The sequence below is a fragment of the Onychostoma macrolepis genome, chromosome 05 (assembly GCF_012432095.1).
Source record: "Onychostoma macrolepis isolate SWU-2019 chromosome 05, ASM1243209v1, whole genome shotgun sequence".
In the NCBI taxonomy this organism is placed as follows: domain Eukaryota; kingdom Metazoa; phylum Chordata; class Actinopteri; order Cypriniformes; family Cyprinidae; genus Onychostoma; species Onychostoma macrolepis.
Genome location: NC_081159.1, coordinates 29758113 through 29780165, shown reverse-complemented (window position 1 = coordinate 29780165; position 22053 = coordinate 29758113). Strand labels below are relative to the sequence as shown.

Sequence of the window (22053 nt, the reverse complement as noted above, 5' to 3'; positions counted from 1 at the left end):
ATCTTGGAAGTAAAGTAGTTCATAAAGTCATTACTGCTATGCTCTTTAGTCACTGTATTGAATAAATACAGAGGGTTATGTTTGTTTTCTTCTAGAAGAGACGAAAAGTAATCAGATCTAGCAGTTTTTAAAGCTTTTCTGTAGGATAGGGTACTTTCCCGCCAAGCTAAACGAAATACCTCTAGTTTAGTTTTCCTCCAGCTGCGCTCCATTTTCCTGGCTGCTCTCTTTAGGGCGCGAGTCTGCTCATTACACCACGGTGTTGGACTCTTATCCATAATCTTCCTTAAGCGTAAAGGAGCAACCGTATTTAAAGTGCTAGAAAAGAGAGAGTCCATAGTTCCGGTTAAATCATCAAGTTGTTCTGAGCTATTGGATATGCTGAGGAACTGAGATAAGTCAGGAAGATTATTTATAAAGCAGTCTTTTGTGGTAGAGGTAATGGTTCTACAATATTTGTAACAAGGAGTTGGCTTTACAGCTTTAGCTATATGGAATATACAGGAGACTAGATAATGATCTGAGATATCATCGCTCTGCTGCCAAATTTCAATGCCACTGACATCAATTCCATGTGACAGTATTAAATCTAGAGTATGATTTCGACAACGAGTAGGTCCTGACACATGTTTTTTAACACCAGTAGAGTTTAGAATGTCTATAAATGCTGATCCCAACAAATCTTTTTCATTATCAATATGGATATTAAAATCACCAACAATTAGAACTTTGTCTGCAGTCAGCACTAACTCCGATAGAAAATCTGAAAATTCTTTTATAAAGTCTGTATGTTGCCCTGGTGGCCTGTATACAGTAGCCAGTACAAACATCACAGGGGATTTATCATTAATACTTGTTTCTTTGGATAACGTTATATGAAGCACCATTGCTTCGAACGAATTATACTTGAAACCCAACCTCTGAGAGATACTGAAAATATTGCTATAAATTGTAGCAACAGCTCCCCCTTTACCTTTTGGACGCGGTTCATGTTTGTAACAGTAATCTTGTGGTGTAGACTCGTTTAAAGTAATGTAATCATTGTTTTAGCCAGGTGTCTGTCAGACAAAGCACATCTAGTTTATGGTCAGTGAACATATCATTTACAAAAAGTGCTTTTGAAGAAAGGGATCTAATATTCAATAAGCCAAGCTTTATCATGTGTTTATCTGTATTATATCAGTTTTTTATTTGTTGAACATCAATTAAATTGTTACTATTACTTTGGTTTGGATGTTTTCTGTATTTTCTAGTTCGGGGAACAGACACAGTCTCTATAGTGTGATATCTAGGTGAAAAAGTTTCTATGTGCTGAGAGTTAACTGACTTCTGTGACTTGAGGCGGCTAGCAGATGGTCAGTTTAGCCAGTCTGTCTGCTTCCTGACCTGGGCCCCAGTTAGTCAAATACGAACTCTAAGACTATGTGCCATATTTCTAGAGAGCAGAGCGGCACCACCCCAGGAGGGATGAACACCATCTCTTTTCAACAGGTCAGGTCTGCCCTAAAAATTCTTCCAATTGTCTATAAAGCCTATGTTATTTTGCGGGCACCACTTAGACATCCAGCCATTGAGTGACGACAGTCTGCTATGAATCTCATCGTCACGATAAGCGGGGAGCGGACCAGAGCATATTACAGTGTCTGACATCGTACTTACAAGTTCACACACCTCTTTAACATTATTTTTGGTGATCTCCAACTGGCGAAGTCAAACATCATTAGCACCGACGTGGATAACAATCTTACTGAATTTACATATAGCATTAGTCAGCACTTTTAAATTTGCCAAGATGTCAGGCGCTCTGGCTCCTGGTAAACAATGGACTATGGTGGCTGGTGTCTCTATTTTCACGTTCCGTACAATAGAATCACCAATAACTAGAGCACTGTCATCAGGTTTCTCAGTGGGTGCTTCACTGAGTGGGGAGAACCTGTTTGATGTTTTGATCGGAACGGAAGAGTAGTGTTTTTGACCCGCGACTAGGCCGCCTCACAGTCACCCAGTTGCCCTGCTGCACGGGCTCAACCGAAACCAAACAATGTACAGGACTCCCTGAGCTAGTCGCATCCAAAGCAGTATCTACAGCCCTCACATTCTTACTATCCTCAACTAAAGTTTGGATGCGTGTCTCTAGTTCTAAAACCTTCTCTGTCAGCCTAACTATTTCCCTGCATTTATCACATGTGAATCCCTCGCTGCTGACAGAGACAGAAAAACTGTATATGTGGCAAACAGTGCAAACAACAATAGCAGGAGAAGAAGCCATTACTCACCGTGATTGATGAATGATATCAACTTAACTTACCACTTACCACTGTTGTTTGATGAGCACGAGTAGTTGTATCCAATACGCCACGTCAAAGATGATTTATGACCATGATTTATGACCGGATTTATGAGCATCGTGTCAACGTTGATCGACATGTTGTCCTATGTCAAATGTATACCAGGGTAGATTTCTGACCTGATTTATGGGTATATGACCCCTCTGTCACCCTGACTGTCACGTCACGGGGTCCTGTCACCCCTGACATGACAGTAGGGGTTTGTAAATCAAAAGATCTAAACAGATGACATTTGTTGGATTTATGAGTGGATTTACGTGGGGGTTTCATGGCGTTCCTTCATGGCCTGTAGCTAACGGTCAGTCTGGAGGTGTTGGGCCTCTTCTTGGTTCTGGAAAAAATGGCTGAGCTAAGAATGTGTATTGCCACCTTATGTTTGTTTGATCTGTATGTTATATGTTAATGCCTAGTCAGGTGGGTCTTCCTGGTTGTGGAAAAAGTGGCTGAGTGATGGGTGATGTGGTGGCTCCTTAAGAGGACCAATGTTTGTTTGATTTGTATGGCATATGTTATTGTCTAGACACCAATTTGTTCCTACGGGCTTGTCTACATCCGCCTCTGAATAAGGAAGATTGTCAGGACATCTGCTTTTCCAGGTATGGATCAAGAAAGGTGTCGTGTCTGAGGGTAGTTCTTTGTTTTTGGGGGGATAGAAGGCATCCAAACACGTGTCTAATGTCAAACCCCTAAACGGTTCAGTTCTGCTTGATCTATAGGCTAAATGTTGATAGCTAAGACATCACTGTTTTGATTGTGTGAAAACTGAAAGATAGAATTAAAGAATTCACCAATTGATTAAAATTTCTATATGCGTCTGGAAAAGGTGCTATGTCTGGGCAAGTTTTTCTTTATCATCTCATCGTGTGTATGCTAACACCTCTGTAGGATCAGAACAACCTAATCTGTAGGTTGAATAGATAAACTTATGAGAAGCAGTCTTAAGTTAAAAATTATTCAAACCACCATTTACTTCTGACAGTGAAGGTGATTGTGGGGTCTAACTGACAGCGGACGACAGTATCCTCTTTGTGCTTGTGTTAATGACTTTACAGCATTCGCTCATATAGATGTGCACAGAATCATGCTTTAGTTCAGTTCAGTTCATTTTATTTATAAAGCCCAATAAAACAACAATGGTTGACCATTGTGCTAAACAACATTGTTTAAATGAAAAGTACATAGCATGATATGACAAGACAAACAAATAAACATTTTTAAATAAGCCCTGTTTTAGACAATGAACACACACATACACACACGTAATGGTTTTATAATGTGCAAACTGTACACCAACCTTACACATAAACCTAACCCTTACAGAAAACTTTGTGTGTTTTAAGATTTTCAAAAAACTTTGTTCTGTATGATTTATAAGCTTTGTTTCCTCATGGGGACAAAAAGGACATGGATTTTGGATATTGCCATCTTTGTCCCCCATAACGTAGGGTATACCTGAACCACACACACAAAATCTGAGTATACTAAATTTTAAGTACGAGCAAAATCGTATATGTTGTTTACTTTTTTTGTTGTTATTTAAGAAATGATTTCATTTTAATGTAGCCCGTAGATAGTATGTGTACTGTAAAATAACATATACATTTCACTTAAAACTTCTCAGTAAAACAATTACACCTACGGTTTTAAACATGTTTAAAAAGTTTTAAACACATTGTGTGCTACTAAAACAAGTCATGCTGTCTATTGTCTTTAAATTAAACTTTAGTTTTATTCTTTAATTTCTTTAAAATAGCCTGATGATAATGCACCCAAGTGCTTTTCTCACACAGTAGAAAACTCTTTGGATGTGTTTGTGAAAAACACAATTTTTACTTCAGAAAAGTTTTTTTTTTTTTCTATTTTTATTTTTTTTAAATGTATGACTGAACCTTTCTCATTTGACAGACTTATGTTTTCAAATTATTTATTATTTCAAATTATGTTTAACAGCCACAGGGAATACATGTTGTTTTCTAACGTTCATGAAAACTTTATTGGTGTAAATTTCTCACCTAGAACACAAAACTTGGTTTACTAAACACTAAATGGTTTACTAAAAGATTAAAGCACTAGCATCTGTGATTTTCAAAATGAAAGATATATAAAATATAAGGATGTTTCAACTATTATCATCATTTCCTTTTGACCCTAATAAACTGGTAATGAATTTACTATGACAATCGATACAAAGTAGGCTACAGTTCTCATACTATGCGTGTAAATAGCTGTGGTAAAACATTTATGAGTATTTTGCATGCCAACAGATTTTGTCAGGGACGAGTCTCATCTAAGAATCACAGTGTTTTGTAAATTACATTTTTTTTCTTTTCTTTGTTTTACATTACTAGATTTTATCAATATTATCATATTATCAAGATTTCAGATGGCCGTTCACAATTTGTTTGTTGCACTGTGTATGTTTTTAGGTGAAGACACCTCTTTGTGAGCTGTCATCATAACAGGAATAAATGAAAATTAAGAAATTAAGTAACAGTCTTTTCTTTTTGAGAAATTTCTTTTAGTGCAACTTTGTGTCTGTCCATGATGTGCGAACACACGAAACATCAACACGAAAATTAAGTCTTGCTGTTTTACCCTTAAAACTATTACAATTGAAACAAATCAAACTATTGCACTGAGAGAGATAGTAGTATGCTTTGTGTCCAAATTTTTGATTTATTGCCCCCTCATAAAGATAAGACCCCCACCCTCCCACCCACCCAAACTGGACACCTGTTTGTCCGCCCCCACCCATCTAAATGAGCATCTGTTTTTACTGTCCAGTGATCCTAAGGTATTTATGAATGTTTTGGGAAGCGTGTTTTTGTGTGGGCCATTGAAGACTATTATGTGTTTAAACTTTAAATTGTGAAACTGTGTTAAACGGGATAAAGGGAAGTTTTTATTAGAGTTTTTCACGCACACATATCAACAAAAAAACATCAAACATATACGTAAAATGAGCAACGACTTGCTAGCGTTGTTCTAACGAACTCTAACTAGTTTAAAAACGTTTTAAGTTAAATAAAAAGAAGTGTACGTGTTTGTTTATTTAAAACAAACAAAACACCTTAGTTAAAACAATAGCATAACATTACAAGCTAAATAATGTCGACTCATCTTCTAAAACAAAAAAAGCATACTTTACAACGTTCTATCATTACAGATTAAAGGTAGCTTTTCTCACAAGTTACAGCAAATAGCTCTGACTTATCTTACCCGTCTTCTAAAACAGAAAAAGCATCAGACACGTTCGTTATGTAAGCTACTCGTCAAAATCTTGTTACAAGTTAGGAAATAAAGAAAGAGAAAAATAACTGCGATGTAAAATAAAGAAAGAAAGAAAAAAAGAAAAAGAGCAGACTCCGTCAGATAACCGCACACTAGCGCGTCAAAACTCAGAATGCGTTTACGCCGGTGAATCCAGACCACGCCTTCCGCCACCCCCTAACAGCGTGAGGAGAGACCGATGCAAAGACTTAAAAGAATTAAAGTAATGTTTTAACATTAGAACGAACGTTATTTTAATAAATCTTTAGTATTTCTTAATTAATGAAACAATTCGGCACTCATCCTAAAGCTTTTCATTTTAAAATTAGGTTAGTCTAGTTTTGACCTTTTAAACAAACAGTAGGCCTACCTAACCCGCAGGGAAATGGTGCTTATTTTATTTACTTTAGTTTAGTTATTTACTCTTCTATTTTTGTCAAGTTTAAGACTTCTGACGTGTTATATAACCCAGACTTTTTCACTTTAAAATTTGTTTTTATTTTTTCTTATAAAAATCGCCTCTAAGCCGCAGGAAAAGGTTGTCTGTCTTGTTTTATTTTATTTTAGTAGTGTAATGCCTTTATTTACTCTTGATTTTTGTCAATCTTTAAACTTTCTAGCCTGCTATAACGGTTCAAACGCATACGCGCATGTGAGCGGAAACCGGAATGAAAGCAAATATTTCGGACGTCTTTGGATTTTTCAGCCATAATTAGACGCCTAAACTTTTACATTATCGCACGAAATGTAAAGGGACAACGAAATGAGAACTGCGTGTCTGGACGAATGATTAACGACGCGTCCGTATCAGATCGAGAGAGTTGCTGTAAAACATCTAAAGGTGTTTCTGGAGACGCAACTCATTTGCAATCTAACGAGTTTTGGGGATCTGGCATCGTAAACTTTGGTGTAGCTGTTCATTTATCAAAGGATGTGTCCCCTTTTGAAGTTTTTATATGACACATAGCTGGTTAAGTTAAAAGTTTAGGTATAGTTTAGGAAAAACATACTCAAACATACACAAACAATCCCCTACATTTAAACATGTAAACTTTTATGATGTCTCATACAAACCTTTTAGAAATAAAAACTTTTAGCATCACACAGGGTATCTCTACAAGATGATGAAAAGCAGCATGATTAAACAACAATATAACTATTGTTTTAACAAATAAGTTAAGATTTGTAGTTTTTATATCTCTCAAACCTAACATGAACCTCTAAAGCGAGGATCAGAAGCAGTCAAACGATCCTGTGGTGAATACAGAGAATTTCTTCATGAATTAGACTGAAAATTAATTGTCATAGGTTGTTTACAACAAAAGTAATTCCTAAACAAGGTGCTACAAATCCCTCACAGAATCTTTCTTTCTCACTTTAAAATTGTATTATTTACTGTGGTGTTTAAATGCAGCATATTTATTTTCAAAGTATGATGTTTTATTTTATTAAAATAAAAACGATTGGTCTATATAGGTTTATTTTACTAAGAATTGATCAAATAATTGACAGAAGTAGTAATTCAAATAAGCGATAAGTCCAACTTATCAACCCCGCCTGACCTGTCTGACGGTTTGTGACAAATATCTTACTGATACAGTTGTGTTAAGATATTAAGTATGTGTAAAACATGTACAAAGTTCAATATTACTGTTAAAAATAGTATAATAAAACACAAACACTGCAAACAAACACACACACACACACACACACACACACACTAAAACAAACCTATACAGTTAAACATTTAGACTTGTATGATGTTTCATACGAGACGTTTACAAATAAAAACTTCACACTGGGTATCTCTACAAGATGATGAAAAGCAGTATGATTAAACAATGATATATATCTTTTGTTTTAACAAATAAGTTTTAGATCTTTCAAACCTAAATCATGATGAGGATCAGAAGTTGTCAAATTAACTTCTGATGAATGCAAGTCAGCTACAGAGATTTTCTTTATGAATTAGAGCTAAATAGACTAAAATTAGTTGTCATAAGGTAGTTTGCAACAAAAGTAATTCCTAAACAAGGTGGTGCAAATGTCTCACAGAATCTTTTTCACAGTATAATGTTTTATTTTATTAAAATAAAACAACTGGTCTATATAGGTTTATTTTACTAAGATGTGATCAAATAATTGACAGAGGAAATAATTCAAATAAGCGATAAGTCCAATTTATCAACCCCGCCTGATGTGTCTGACGGTTTGTGACAAATATCTTACTGATACAATTGTGTTAAGATGTTAAGTATGTGTAAAACATGTACAAAGTTCAATATTACTGCTAAAAATAGTTTAATAAACCACAAACACTCACATGAAAAACACACACACACACACACACACACACACACACACACACACACACTAAAACAACCCCTGCAGTTAAACATTTCAACTTTTACGATGTCGTATAAATACACTTTTAGCATCACACAGGGTATCTCTACAAGATGATGGAAAACAGTATGATTAAACAATGATGTAACTTTTGTTTTAACAAATAATTTAAGGTTTTGTAGATTTTAGATCTTTCACACCTAAAACCGTGATGAGGATCAGAAGCAGTCAAATGATCCTGTGATGAATACAGAGAATTTCTTCATGAATTAGACTAAAATTAGCTGTTGTAAGGTTGTTACAACAAAAGTAATTCTAAACAAGGTGCAACAAATCCCTCACAGAATCTTTCTTTCTCACTTTAAAAACGGCATTATTAACCATGCTGTTTAAATGCAACATTTATTTTTCACATGTGAATCCCTCGCTGCTGACAGAGACAGAAAAACTGTATATGTGGCAAACAGTGCAAACAACAATAGCAGGAGAAGAAGCCATTACTCACCGTGATTGATGAATGATATCAACTTAACTTACCACTTACCACTGTTGTTTGATGAGCACGAGTAGTTGTATCCAATACGCCACGTCAAAGATGATTTATGACCATGATTTATGACCGGATTTATGAGCATCGTGTCAACGTTGATCGACAGGTTGTCCTATGTCAAATGTATACCAGGGTAGATTTCTGACCTGATTTATGGGTATATGACCCCTCTGTCACCCTGACTGTCACGTCACCGGGGTCCTGTCACCCCTGACATGACAGTAGGGGGTTTGTAAATCAAAAGATCTAAACAGATGACATTTGTTGGATTTATGAGTGGATTTACGTGGGGGTTTCATGGCGTTCCTTCATGGCCTGTAGCTAACGGTCAGTCTGGAGGTGTTGGGCCTCTTCTTGGTTCTGGAAAAAATGGCTGAGCTAAGAATGTGTATTGCCACCTTATGTTTGTTTGATCTGTATGTTATATGTTAATGCCTAGTCAGGTGGGTCTTCCTGGTTGTGGAAAAAGTGGCTGAGTGATGGGTGATGTGGTGGCTCCTTAAGAGGACCAATGTTTGTTTGATTTGTATGGCATATGTTATTGTCTAGACACCAATTTGTTCCTACGGGCTTGTCTACATCCGCCTCTGAATAAGGAAGATTGTCAGGACATCTGCTTTTCCAGGTATGGATCAAGAAAGGTGTCGTGTCTGAGGGTAGTTCTTTGTTTTTGGGGGGATAGAAGGCATCCAAACACGTGTCTAATGTCAAACCCCTAAACGGTTCAGTTCTGCTTGATCTATAGGCTAAATGTTGATAGCTAAGACATCACTGTTTTGATTGTGTGAAAACTGAAAGATAGAATTAAAGAATTCACCAATTGATGAAAATTTCTATATGCGTCTGGAAAAGGTGCTATGTCTGGGCAAGTTTTTCTTTATCATCTCATCGTGTGTATGCTAACACCTCTGTAGGATCAGAACAACCTAATCTGTAGGTTGAATAGATAAACTTATGAGAAGCAGTCTTAAGTTAAAAATTATTCAAACCACCAACTATCCATTTACTTCTGACAGTGAAGGTGATTGTGGGGTCTAACTGACAGCGGACGACAGTATCCTCTTTGTGCTTGTGTTAATGACTTTACAGCATTCGCTCATATAGATGTGCACAGAATCATGCTTTAGTTCAGTTCAGTTCATTTTATTTATAAAGCCCAATAAAACAACAATGGTTGACCATTGTGCTAAACAACATTGTTTAAATGAAAAGTACATAGCATGATATGACAAGACAAACAAATAAACATTTTTAAATAAGCCCTGTTTTAGACAATGAACACACACATACACACACGTAATGGTTTTATAATGTGCAAACTGTACACCAACCTTACACATAAACCTAACCCTTACAGAAAACTTTGTGTGTTTTAAGATTTTCAAAAACTTTGTTCTGTATGATTTATAAGCTTTGTTTCCTCATGGGGACAAAAGGACATGGATTTTGGATATTGCCATCTTTGTCCCCATAACGTAGGGTATACCTGAACCACACACACAAAATCTGAGTATACTAAATTTTAAGTACGAGCAAAATCGTATATGTTGTTTACTTTTTGTTGTTATTTAAGAAATGATTTCATTTTAATGTAGCCCGTAGATAGTATGTGTACTGTAAAATAACATATACATTTCACTTAAAACTTCTCAGTAAAACAATTACACCTACGGTTTTAAACATGTTTAAAAGTTTTAAACACATTGTGTGCTACTAAAACAAGTCATGCTGTCTATTGTCTTTAAATTAAACTTTAGTTTTATTCTTTAATTTCTTTAAAATAGCCTGATGATAATGCACCCAAGTGCTTTTCTCACAGTAGAAAACTCTTTGGATGTGTTTGTGAAAAACACAATTTTTACTTCAGAAAAGTTTTTTTTTTTTTCTATTTTTATTTTTTTTAAATGTATGACTGAACCTTTCTCATTTGACAGACTTATGTTTTCAAATTATTTATTATTTCAAATTATGTTTAACAGCCACAGGAATACATGTTGTTTTCTAACGTTCATGAAAACTTTATTGGTGTAAATTTCTCACCTAGAACACAAAACTTGGTTTACTAAACACTAAATGGTTTACTAAAAGATTAAAGCACTAGCATCTGTGATTTTCAAAATGAAAGATATATAAAATATAAGGATGTTTCAACTATTATCATCATTTCCTTTTGACCCTAATAAACTGGTAATGAATTTACTATGACAATCGATACAAAGTAGGCTACAGTTCTCATACTATGCGTGTAAATAGCTGTGGTAAAACATTTATGAGTATTTTGCATGCCAACAGATTTTGTCAGGGACGAGTCTCATCTAAGAATCACAGTGTTTTGTAAATTACATTTTTTTCTTTTCTTTGTTTTACATTACTAGATTTTATCAATATTATCATATTATCAAGATTTCAGATGGCGTTCACAATTTGTTTGTTGCACTGTGTATGTTTTAGGTGAAGACACCTCTTTGTGAGCTGTCATCATAACAGGAATAAATGAAAATTAAGAAATTAAGTAACAGTCTTTTCTTTTGAGAAATTTCTTTTAGTGCAACTTTGTGTCTGTCCATGATGTGCGAACACAAAACATCAACACGAAAATTAAGTCTTGCTGTTTTACCCTTAAAACTATTACAATTGAAACAAATCAAACTATTGCACTGAAAGCTGCACATTCATTTAAGTTTGAGCATGTTAAAATTTCCACACTCTTGTATTGATAAATTTAATCCATAACCTTTCATACACTCAAGAGACCAAATCTCTAAGAAAGCGTGTATAGCAAGACAAGAAAATGTTTATAATGCATATAGAATTCGGAAAATCTGTTTCATAAACAATTGTGAAAGGATAACTGAATTTAGTCATCTTGCTCAGATAGCAGATGACACAATTCATATTTCGTATGTTTGGCTGTATTTGTTTTAAGACTCCTCTGGAAGCTCATGCTAATCCTTGCATGGGAAAGAGAGCATGACGAGCACATACTTATTCATTTAAGAAAATGATTGAACATTTGACTGAACTTTTTATTATTTTGACAAACCTCCATTTCAAATTATTTCCCTCAAGGTGTTTATCCACAGAATCTTTTTCAACACAACGACATTAAACATTAAAGAATGTCATCAGTCACTGTCACCATCTTCTTTGACTCAAATAAAGCAACATCTCAGGTGTACGTAAGCATCTACAATGTGTGCATGTGCTAAACATCTTTGTTTCTCCACTTCTGTCATATTTATTTGATGTAATGCAAACATATTTTGAGAACTACGATGTTCCACGCTTTTGTAAATGTTATAGAAATAATTCAAACATAATCTATACATAGGAATTATCTTTGCGCAAAGCAAATTGACTAAAAATCATTGAATTACAAAATGCAAAAATGTATACATCATTTAAGAAAAATTGCTATAATGCATACAGAATACAGAAATCCTCCTCTTGATCTATTGTGACTGACATTTTACTAAGTTAGACGATCAGGATTATGGACGACACGGCTCACATTTTGTTTGTTGGACTGTATATGTCACTACTATGACTGTACTGAAGATGAGGTCTTCTCTCTCTGAGAGCCATCAGCATTCAGTGTTTACAGAAATAAATGAAAATTAAGAAAATTTCTTGAGAGTGTCTGACTAAGTCGGTATTTCTTTTTAGGACGATTATTCATCTATTTGATGTGAGACCCCATTAAGTATCGACACAAAAATTAAGGCGTGCTGTTTTACACTTACAACTGAATTGACATATCTTACCATTGTGCTCAAAGCTACACATTCAGTAAAGTTTGAGGTCGTACACGGTCTTGAAAAGGTATATTGATCATGATCATCTGGGTATATTTTTGTAAATGTTGTTTTAAATTACTTTTTTCTTACGCCACTACATCTAGAGCTCTTGTTCAGATGTGCACATTTTATTTGTCGTACTCGTTTCAACATTTCAGCTTGAGATTAAAGCGTAGGTAATGTGACCGCAATTAAGAACCATGACATTATACTACATTCCCTTTTGAGGGAACATATGTTTGCACAACAGAAATATGTATCAGTATAACAAATACCTAATACTGAAATCCTCTCTTCTAAATTTGTTAAAGTTTTTAATGCCGATTTTGATGGCCTACCTGATACCACGCTATACTTTTTCATTGTTTTTAGAGGAAGACTATTCTCAGAATCTGGTCAATCATGTCGCGAGTGTTTGCAGGAAAATATGAACAAATACATTATAAGAAAATAAAAGCATAGTCCTTCTACAAGAGATTGTTTAAACCGAGATTGTGATGTACTGTAGAGCTTTTTCTGGTCCGTCTACGAAGCGGCCACGAGACACACAGATCTTACAGTTTCTCTGTTACATGTACATCTATTTCATTTAGAACTAGAAGTTGCACATTACAAGTTGAAGACAGTGTGGAAACACTATTTTCTTTGTACGCGTCTCTAAACATGACTTTAATAAATAAATCACAGATGTCATGTAGTTAATTAATTGAAAGGTGCATGTTTTTGACCATTTTAGATGGACTGCACCAGCACACAGACACATGTTTTAGGTATTTATCTGACCATTGTCTTCATAACTGATCCACTTTTATTAAAACAGTGCGGCATGAAGTTACTGTGTTCAACATCACAGTCCCTTGAAATATTGTAGTATATATATCTTTTTTTTTTCCTTCTAAATATCATGTATTTAGCTTAAATATTAGTTGTTAAGTGCTTACAAAGTTGTCATGCCTGTTGTTGAATTTTATAACATACATTTCACCAAACCTAAAGGACTGAAAAATAGGTTTAGCTTAAGCCCGCATTTCAGTTGTTAGCCTGAAAATGCAAGTGAACTGCGATTTCATACTGAGATAATCTACAGAACGTAAAACAAGCTCACAGTTTTGGATTCTAGTTTATGTTGAATATTGTTTGTTACAGTTTCACAGGTTTAACACCTCATTACTTGAAGACACGTACTGTATAAATCACAAAGTTTTTCACTGCAGTAGGCCGACTCTGAAACCTGTGAGACTTAGCTGTATGAGAATTGTTGTGTTTTTTCTTTCTATGATTTGTTCGTGTTCATCATATTTATCAATATTTATGTGGATTTCCATGATTTAATAAAATATTTAACAAAATGTTTGGGTAATGTGTGTGAGTATAGAATGTGGCACAAGGATCTTTGAAAAATTTGTATCCTAAAATATCCATGTAACACTCGGAATCATTTAAGATTGAGAATAATAATACAATTAACACATTAACATTTTACAGGAGATGTGAATGTGAGTTCTTGGCTGATTTGTACATTATTAAATTAAAATAAATCTATTAGAAATTGTCATGAACTGAAGGTGTAAACAAAAACACTGTGCATTTAACAGCGAGATACTTTTAACGCCTTGTTCGCAAGAAAAACATAAGATTGTTGTGAGATATAAACCGCAAAGTTTTTCATAGCGTTACGCTTTGAAACCAGAACCGTTTTTTTAAGTTTCCATGACTTTGTTCGCTCTTTCTGTTTGAATTTGTGTACCGTGGTTTCACCATCCTTATCTTATTTTCCCACCTAATTGTAATTGTCAGGCCTTAAGCTTTGTCTCGTTAGCTCCTCTTTGTTCGCATAAGTAAATATTTCTACGAATTTGGTTGATTTAATAAAATATTGCGTCTTCATTCGAGACATTTACGTTATATTATCATATCATCCTAGTTTATATCAGATATACAAGATTGTTTCTTATTAAATATTATTAAACTGCTAACAACAAACAAAAAAGTATCTTAGGCCTGACCAGCGTTTATGGCTTTCCTGATGACAACCCCACCCTGTGCACCACGCAACAAGTTGAGGGTGGGTCCGTACGCTAAAACCAACGACGGCCGACCCCGATAAACTCAGTTACGCTACCAGGTTTGAAAGCGCAGACGGCGAGCTACTGTAAGGTCTTGTCAAACGTTATTTATATGGATCGACAGAATCAGCTTCAAGAAACCAAATCTCCTGAGCCTGACTTGCTCTGCAATTTTTCTACTAATAACGCTCCGGCAGATCTGAACCATGAACATTAAATCAACCAAATTCGTAGAAATATTGACTTATGCGAAAAAAGAGGAGCTAACGAGACAAAGCGTAAGGCCTGACAATTACAATTAGGTGGGAAAATAAGATAAGGATGGTGAAACCACGGTACACAAATTCAAACAGAAAGAGCGAACAAAGTCATGGAAACTTAAAAAAACGGTTCTGGTTTCAAAGCGTAACGCTATGAAAAACTTTATGTTTATATCTCACAACAATCTTATGTTTTTCTTGCGAACAAGGCGTTAAAAGTATCTCGCTGTTAAATGCACAGTGTTTTGTTTACACCTTCAGTTCATGACAATTTCTAATAGATTTATTTTAATTTAATAATGTACAAATCAGCCAAGAACTCACATTCACATCTCCTGTAAAATGTTAATGTGTTAATTGTATTATTATTCTCAATCTTAAATGATTCCGAGTGTTACATGGATATTTTAGCATACAAATTTTTCAAAGATCCTTGTGCCACATTCTATACTCACACACATTACCCAAACATTTTGTTAAATATTTTATTAAATCATGGAAATCCACATAAATATTGATAAATATGATGAACACGAACAAATCATAGAAAGAAAAAACACAACAATTCTCATACAGCTAAGTCTCACAGGTTTCAGAGTCGGCCTACTGCAGTGAAAAACTTTGTGATTTATACAGTACGTGTCTTCAAGTAATGAGGTGTTAAACCTGTGAAACTGTAACAAACAATATTCAACATTAACTAGAATCCAAAACTGTGAGCTTGTTTTACGTTCTGTAGATTATCTCAGTATGAAATCGCAGTTCACTTGCATTTTCAGGCTAACAACTGAAATGCGGGCTTAAGCTAAACCTATTTTTCAGTCAAGTCAAGTCAAGTCACCTTTATTTATATAGCGCTTTTACAATACAGATTGTGTCAAAGCACTTAACAGTATCAAATTGGAGGATAGAGTGTCAGTAATGTATAATGATAAGATTAAACACTCAATTTTCAGTTAAAGGCATTTCATTATTGAATTCAGAGATGTCATTGTCTAGCTCAGTTTAGTTTAAATAGTATCTGTGCAATCAAATCGGCGATAATCGCTAGAAATTAAGTGTCCCCAACTGAGCAAGCCAGAGGCGACAACGGCAAGGAACCAAAACTCCTCTGTGACAGAATGGAGAAAAACCTTGGGAGAAACCAGGCTCAGTCGGGGCCAGTTCTCCTCTGACCAGACGAAACCCGCAGTTCAAAAGTTTCTATTTCTATTTTAATTTTGTTGCAATTTCTAACAATAGTAGTATTATGTAGTTAGGTATTTTATTATATTTTAGTTATTTTGTTATTTTTGGTTGATATATCTGGGGATATATCTCTGGGGTCATCCGGCGTCCTGGTCTCCGCCGACGATCAGGGCCGCAGACGCCACCTCCGGCGCCGACCCACCATCTGATCGGACACGGACCGAGAAACAGACTAGGAAAGAAACAGACAAACATTAGCGCAGATGCCATTCAACTTACGATGTAACGAGTACATCGTGTGTTATGGGGAGTGTTCCCGGTTCTGGTTGATCTAATTAATGCAGCCTAACAATCCTTTAACGGATTTGAATAATAGAAGCGTATTAATGTGTTATGTGTAAGCCAGGCTAAAGAGATGGGTCTTTAATCTAGATTTAAACTGACAGAGTGTGTCTGCCTCCCGAACAGTGTTAGGTAGACTGTTCCAGAGTTTGGGTGCAATAGAATAGGATCTGCCGCCCGCAGTCGATTTTGATATTCTAGGTATTATCAAACGGCCAGAGTTTTGAGAACGCAGCGGACGTGGAGGACTATAATGCGATAAGAGCTCGCTCAAGTACTGAGGAGCTAAACCATTCAGGGCTTTATAAGTAATTAACAAGATTTTAAAATCTATCCGATGCTTGATAGGGAGCCAGTGCAGTGTTGACAGAACCGGGCTAATATGGTCATATTTCCTGGTTCTAGTAAGGACTCTAGCTGCTGCATTTTGGACCAACTGTAGTTTGTTGATCAAGCGTGCAGAACAACCACCCAATAAAGCATTACAATAGTCTAACCTTGAGGTCATAAACGCATGAATTAACATTTCTGCATTTGACGTTGAGAGCATTGGTCGCAATTTAGATATGCTTTTGAGATGAAAAAATGCAGTTTTACAGATGCTAGAAACATGGCTTTCAAATGACAGATTGCTATCGAACAGCACACCTAGGTTCCTGACTGATGAAGAAGAATTGACAGAGCAGCCGTCAAGTGTTAGATAATGTTCTAGGTTACATGTGGGGTTTTTAGGTCCGATAATTAACACCTCTGTTTTTTCAGAATTTAGCAGTAAAAAATTACTCGTCATCCAGTTTTTTATATCGACTATGCATTCCGTTAGTTTCTCAATTTGGTGTGTTTCGCCTCTGGCTTGCTCAGTTGGGGACACTTAATTTCTAGCGATTATCGCCGATTTGATTGCACAGATACTATTTAAACTAAACTGAGCTAGACAATGACATTTCTGAATTCAATAATGAAATGCCTTTAACTGAAAATTGAGTGTTTAATCTTATCATTATACATTACTGACACTCTATCCTCCAATTTGATACTGTTAAGTGCTTTGACACAATCTGTATTGTAAAAGCGCTATATAAATAAAGGTGACTTGACTTGACTTGACTTGACTTGTTTCACCGGGCCGCGAAGAAATATAGAGCTGAGTATCATCAGCATAACAGTGAAAGCTAACACCATGTCTCCTGATAATATCTCCCAAGGGTAACATATAGAGCGTGAAAAGTAACGGCCCTAGTACTGAGCCTTGAGGTACTCCATACTGCACTTGTGATCGATATGATACCTCTTCATTCACTGCTACGAACTGATGGCGGTCAGATAAGTACGATTTGAACCATGCTAAGGCACTTCCACTAATGCCAACAAAGATCCAGTAGAACTAATAAAGAGATACAACCACAATCAGATGATAGAAGCAGGTCATTTGTAACTCTAATGAGAGCAGTCTCAGTACTATGATACGATCTAAATCCTGACTGGAATTCCTCACAGATATCATTTTTCTGTAGGAAGGAATATAATTGTGAGGATACTACCTTTTCTAGTATCTTTGACAGAAAAGGGAGATTTGAGATCGGTCTGTAATTAACTAGATCTTTGGGGTCAAGTTGTGGTTTTTTAATGAGAGGCTTAATAACAGCCAATTTGAAGGTTTTGGGGACATATCCTAATGACAATGATGAATTAATAATAGCCAAAAGAGGATCTATGACTTCTGGAAGCAGCTCTTTTAGTAGTTTAGATGGAATCGGGTCTAACATACATGATGTTGGTTTAGATGATTTAACAAGTTTATACAATTCTTCCTCTCCTACAGTAGAGAATGAGTGGAATTGTTCCTCAGGGGGTCTATAGTGCGCTATCTGATGCGATACTGTAGCTGACGGCTGCAGGGATACAATTTTATCTCTGATAGTATCGATCTTGGAAGTGAAGTAGTTCATAAAGTCATTACTGCTATGCTCTTGGGAAATGCCAACACCTGTTGATGCTTGATTTTTCGTTAATTTAGTTACTGTATTGAATAAATATCGGGGGTTATGTTTGTTTTCTTCTAGAAGAGACGAAAAGTAATCAGATCTAGCAGTTTTTAATGCTTTTCTGTAGGATAGGGTACTTTCCCGCCAAGCTAAACGAAATACCTCTAATTTAGTTTTCCTCCAGCTGCGCTCCATTTTCCGGGCTGCTCTCTTTAGGTCGCGAGTGTGCTCATTATACCACGGTGTTGGACTCTTATCCTTAATCTTCCTTAAGCGTAAAGGAGCAACCACATCTAAAGTGCTAGAAAAGAGAGAGTCCATAGTTCCTGTTACATCATCAAGTTGTTCTGAGCTATTGGATATGCTGAGGAACTGAGATAAGTCAGGAAGATTATTTATAAAGCAGTCTTTTGTGGTAGAGGTAATGGTTCTACCATATTTGTAACAAGAAGTTGGCTTTACAGCTTTAGCTATATGGAATATACAGGAGACTAGATAATGATCTGAGATATCATCGCCTGCTGCAAAATTTCAACGCCACTGACATCAATTCCATGTGACAGTATTAAATCTAGAGTATGATTTCGACAATGAGTAGGTCCTGACACGTGTTGTTTAACACCAATTGAGTTTAGAATGTCTATAAATGCTGATCCTAACGAATCTCTGTCATTATCAACATGGATATTAAAATCACCAACGATTAGGACTTTATCTGCAGTCAGCACTAACTCCGATAGAAGATCAGAAAATTCTTTAATAAAGTCTGTATGGTGCCCTGGTGGCCTGTATACAGTAGCCAGTACAAACATCACAGGGGATTTATCATTAACACTTGTTTCTTTGGATAACGTTATATGAAGCACCATTACTTCGAACGAATTATACTTGAAACCCAACCTCTGAGAGATACTGAAAATATTTCTATAAATTGTAGCAACACCTCCCCCTTTACCTTTTGGACGCGGTTCATGTTTGTAACAGTAATCTTGGGGTGTAGACTCGTTTAAAGTAATGTAATCATCTTGTTTTAGCCAGGTTTCTGTCAGACAAAGCACATCTAGTTTATGGTCAGTGAACATATCATTTACAAAAAGTGCTTTTGAAGAAAGGGATCTAATATTTAATAAGCCAAGCTTTATCATGTGTTTATCTGTATTATATCGTTTTTATTTGTTGAACATCAATTAAATTGTTACTATTACTTTGGTTTGGATGTTTTCTGTATTTTCTAGTTCGGGAACAGACACAGTCTCTATAGAGTGATATCTAGGTGAAAAAGTTTCTATGTGCTGAGAGTTAACTGACTTTGGTGGCGTGAGGCGGCTAGCAGACGATCGGTTTAGCCAGTCTGTCTGCTTCCTGACCTGGGCTCCAGTTAGTCAAGTACAAACTCTAAGACTATGTGCCATATTTCTAGAGAGAAGAGCGGCACCACCCCAGGAGGGATGAACACCATCTCTTTTCAACAGGTCAGGTCTGCCCCAAAAATTCTTCCAATTGTCTATAAAGCCTATGTTATTTTGCGGGCACCACTTAGACATCCAGCCATTAAGTGACGACAGTCTGCTATGAATCTCATCACCCGTTAAGCAGGAGCGGACCAGAGCATATTACAGTGTCTGACATCGTACTTGCAAGTTCACACACCTCTTTAACATTATTTTTGGTGATCTCCGACTGGCGAAGTCGAACATCATTAGCGCCGACGTGGATAACAATCTTACTGAATTTACGTTTAGCATTAGTCAGCACTTTTAAATTTGCCAAGATGTCAGGCGCTCTGGCTCGGGTAAACAATGGACTATGGTGGCTGGTGTCTCTATTTTCACGTTCCGCATAACAGAATCGCCAATAACTAGAGCACTTTCATCAGGTTTCTCGGTGGGTGCGTCACCGAGTGGGAGAACCTGTTTGATGTTCTGATCGGAACGGAAGAGTGGTGTTTTGACCCGCGACTATGCCGCCTCACTGTCACCCAGTTGCCCTGCTGCACGGGCTCAACCGAAACCGAACAATGTACAGGACTCCTTGAGCTAGTCGCATCCAAAGCAGTATCTACAGCCCTCACATTCTTACTATCCTCAACTAAAGTTTGGATGCGTGTCTCTAGTTCTAAAACCTTCTCTGTCAGCCTAACTATTTCCTGCATTTATCACATGTGAATCCCTCGCTGCTGACAGAGACAGATAAACTATACATGTGGCAAACAGTGCAAACAACAATAGCAGGAGAAGAAGCCATTACTCACCGTGATTGATGAATGATACCAACTTAACTTACCACTTACCACTGTTGTTTGATGAGCTCGTGAAAAACGGAGCGAGGAAAAAATAAAATAATAATAGGCGCGAATAGAAATGCAAATGGAACCACGAGTGACAAGCTAACGGGCTAACAAGCTGCACTCGCGTTTTTTAAAGGAGAACGATCAAATTAGTTAGATTAGTTTGAAAGATAACACCAGAAATATGGTGGGAATTAAGTTATATATTATCACTTTAGACAAAAGGGATTGAAAGTAAAGTAGAGATTCAATAAAAAGCGAAGGTACACGGAGCTACAAACACAAACCTCTCAGCAGCACAACAGACTGAAGCAATCGATCCTTTAGGTTTGGTGAAATGTATGTTATAAAATTCAACAACAGGCATGACAACTTTGTAAGCACTTAACAACTAATATTTAAGCTAAATACATGATATTTAGAAGGAAAAAAAAAAGATATATATACTACAATATTTCAAGGGACTGTGATGTTGAACACAGTAACTTCATGCCGCACTGTTTTAATAAAAGTGGATCAGTTATGAAGACAATGGTCAGATAAATACCTAAAACATGTGTCTGTGTGCTGGTGCAGTCCATCTAAAATGGTCAAAAACATGCACCTTTCAATTAATTAACTACATGACATCTGTGATTTATTTATTAAAGTCATGTTTAGAGACGCAGACAAAGAAAATAGTGTTTCCACACTGTCTTCAACTTGTAATGTGCAACTTCTAGTTCTAAATGAAATAGATGTACATGTAACAGAGAAACTGTAAGATCTGTGTGTCTCGTGGCCGCTTCGTAGACGGACCAGAAAAAGCTCTACAGTACATCACAATCTCGGTTTAAACAATCTCTTGTAGAAGGACTATGCTTTTATTTTCTTATAATGTATTTGTTCATATTTTCCTGCAAACACTGCGACATGATTGACCAGATTCTGAGAATAGTCTTCCTCTAAAAACAATGAAAAAGTATAGCGTGGTATCAGGTAGGCCATCAAAATCGGCATTAAAAACTTTAACAAATTTAGAAGAGAGGATTTCAGTATTAGGTATTTGTTATACTGATACATATTTCTGTTGTGCAAACATATGTTCCCTCAAAAGGAATGTAGTATAATGTCATGGTTCTTAATTGCGGTCACATTACCTACGCTTTAATCTCAAGCTGAAATGTTGAAACGAGTACGACAAATAAAATGTGCACATCTGAACAAGAGCTCTAGATGTAGTGGCGTAAGAAAAAAGTAATTTAAAACAACATTTACAAAAATATACCCAGATGATCATGATCAATATACCTTTTCAAGACTGTGTACGACCTCAAACTTTACTGAATGTGTAGCTTTGAGCACAATGGTAAGATATGTCAATTCAGTTGTAAGTGTAAAACAGCACGCCTTAATTTTTGTGTCGATACTTAATGGGGTCTCACATCAAATAGATGAATAATCGTCCTAAAAAGAAATACCGACTTAGTCAGACACTCTCAAGAAATTTTCTTAATTTTCATTTATTTCTGTAAACACTGAATGCTGATGGCTCTCAGAGAGAGAAGACCTCATCTTCAGTACAGTCATAGTAGTGACATATACAGTCCAACAAACAAAATGTGAGCCGTGTCG

General features: G+C 36.1%; 1 protein-coding gene and 1 pseudogene across 1 annotated transcript in view; one reads left to right on the top strand and one right to left on the bottom strand.

Annotated features, from left to right (window-relative positions):
* The window catches only part of cldn15b (claudin 15b), an 89297-nt gene that overhangs the window by 5232 nt on the left and 62012 nt on the right, over window positions 1-22053 (top strand). The window lies entirely within an intron of this gene.
* Window positions 19399-20745, bottom strand: LOC131540374 (uncharacterized; annotated as a pseudogene).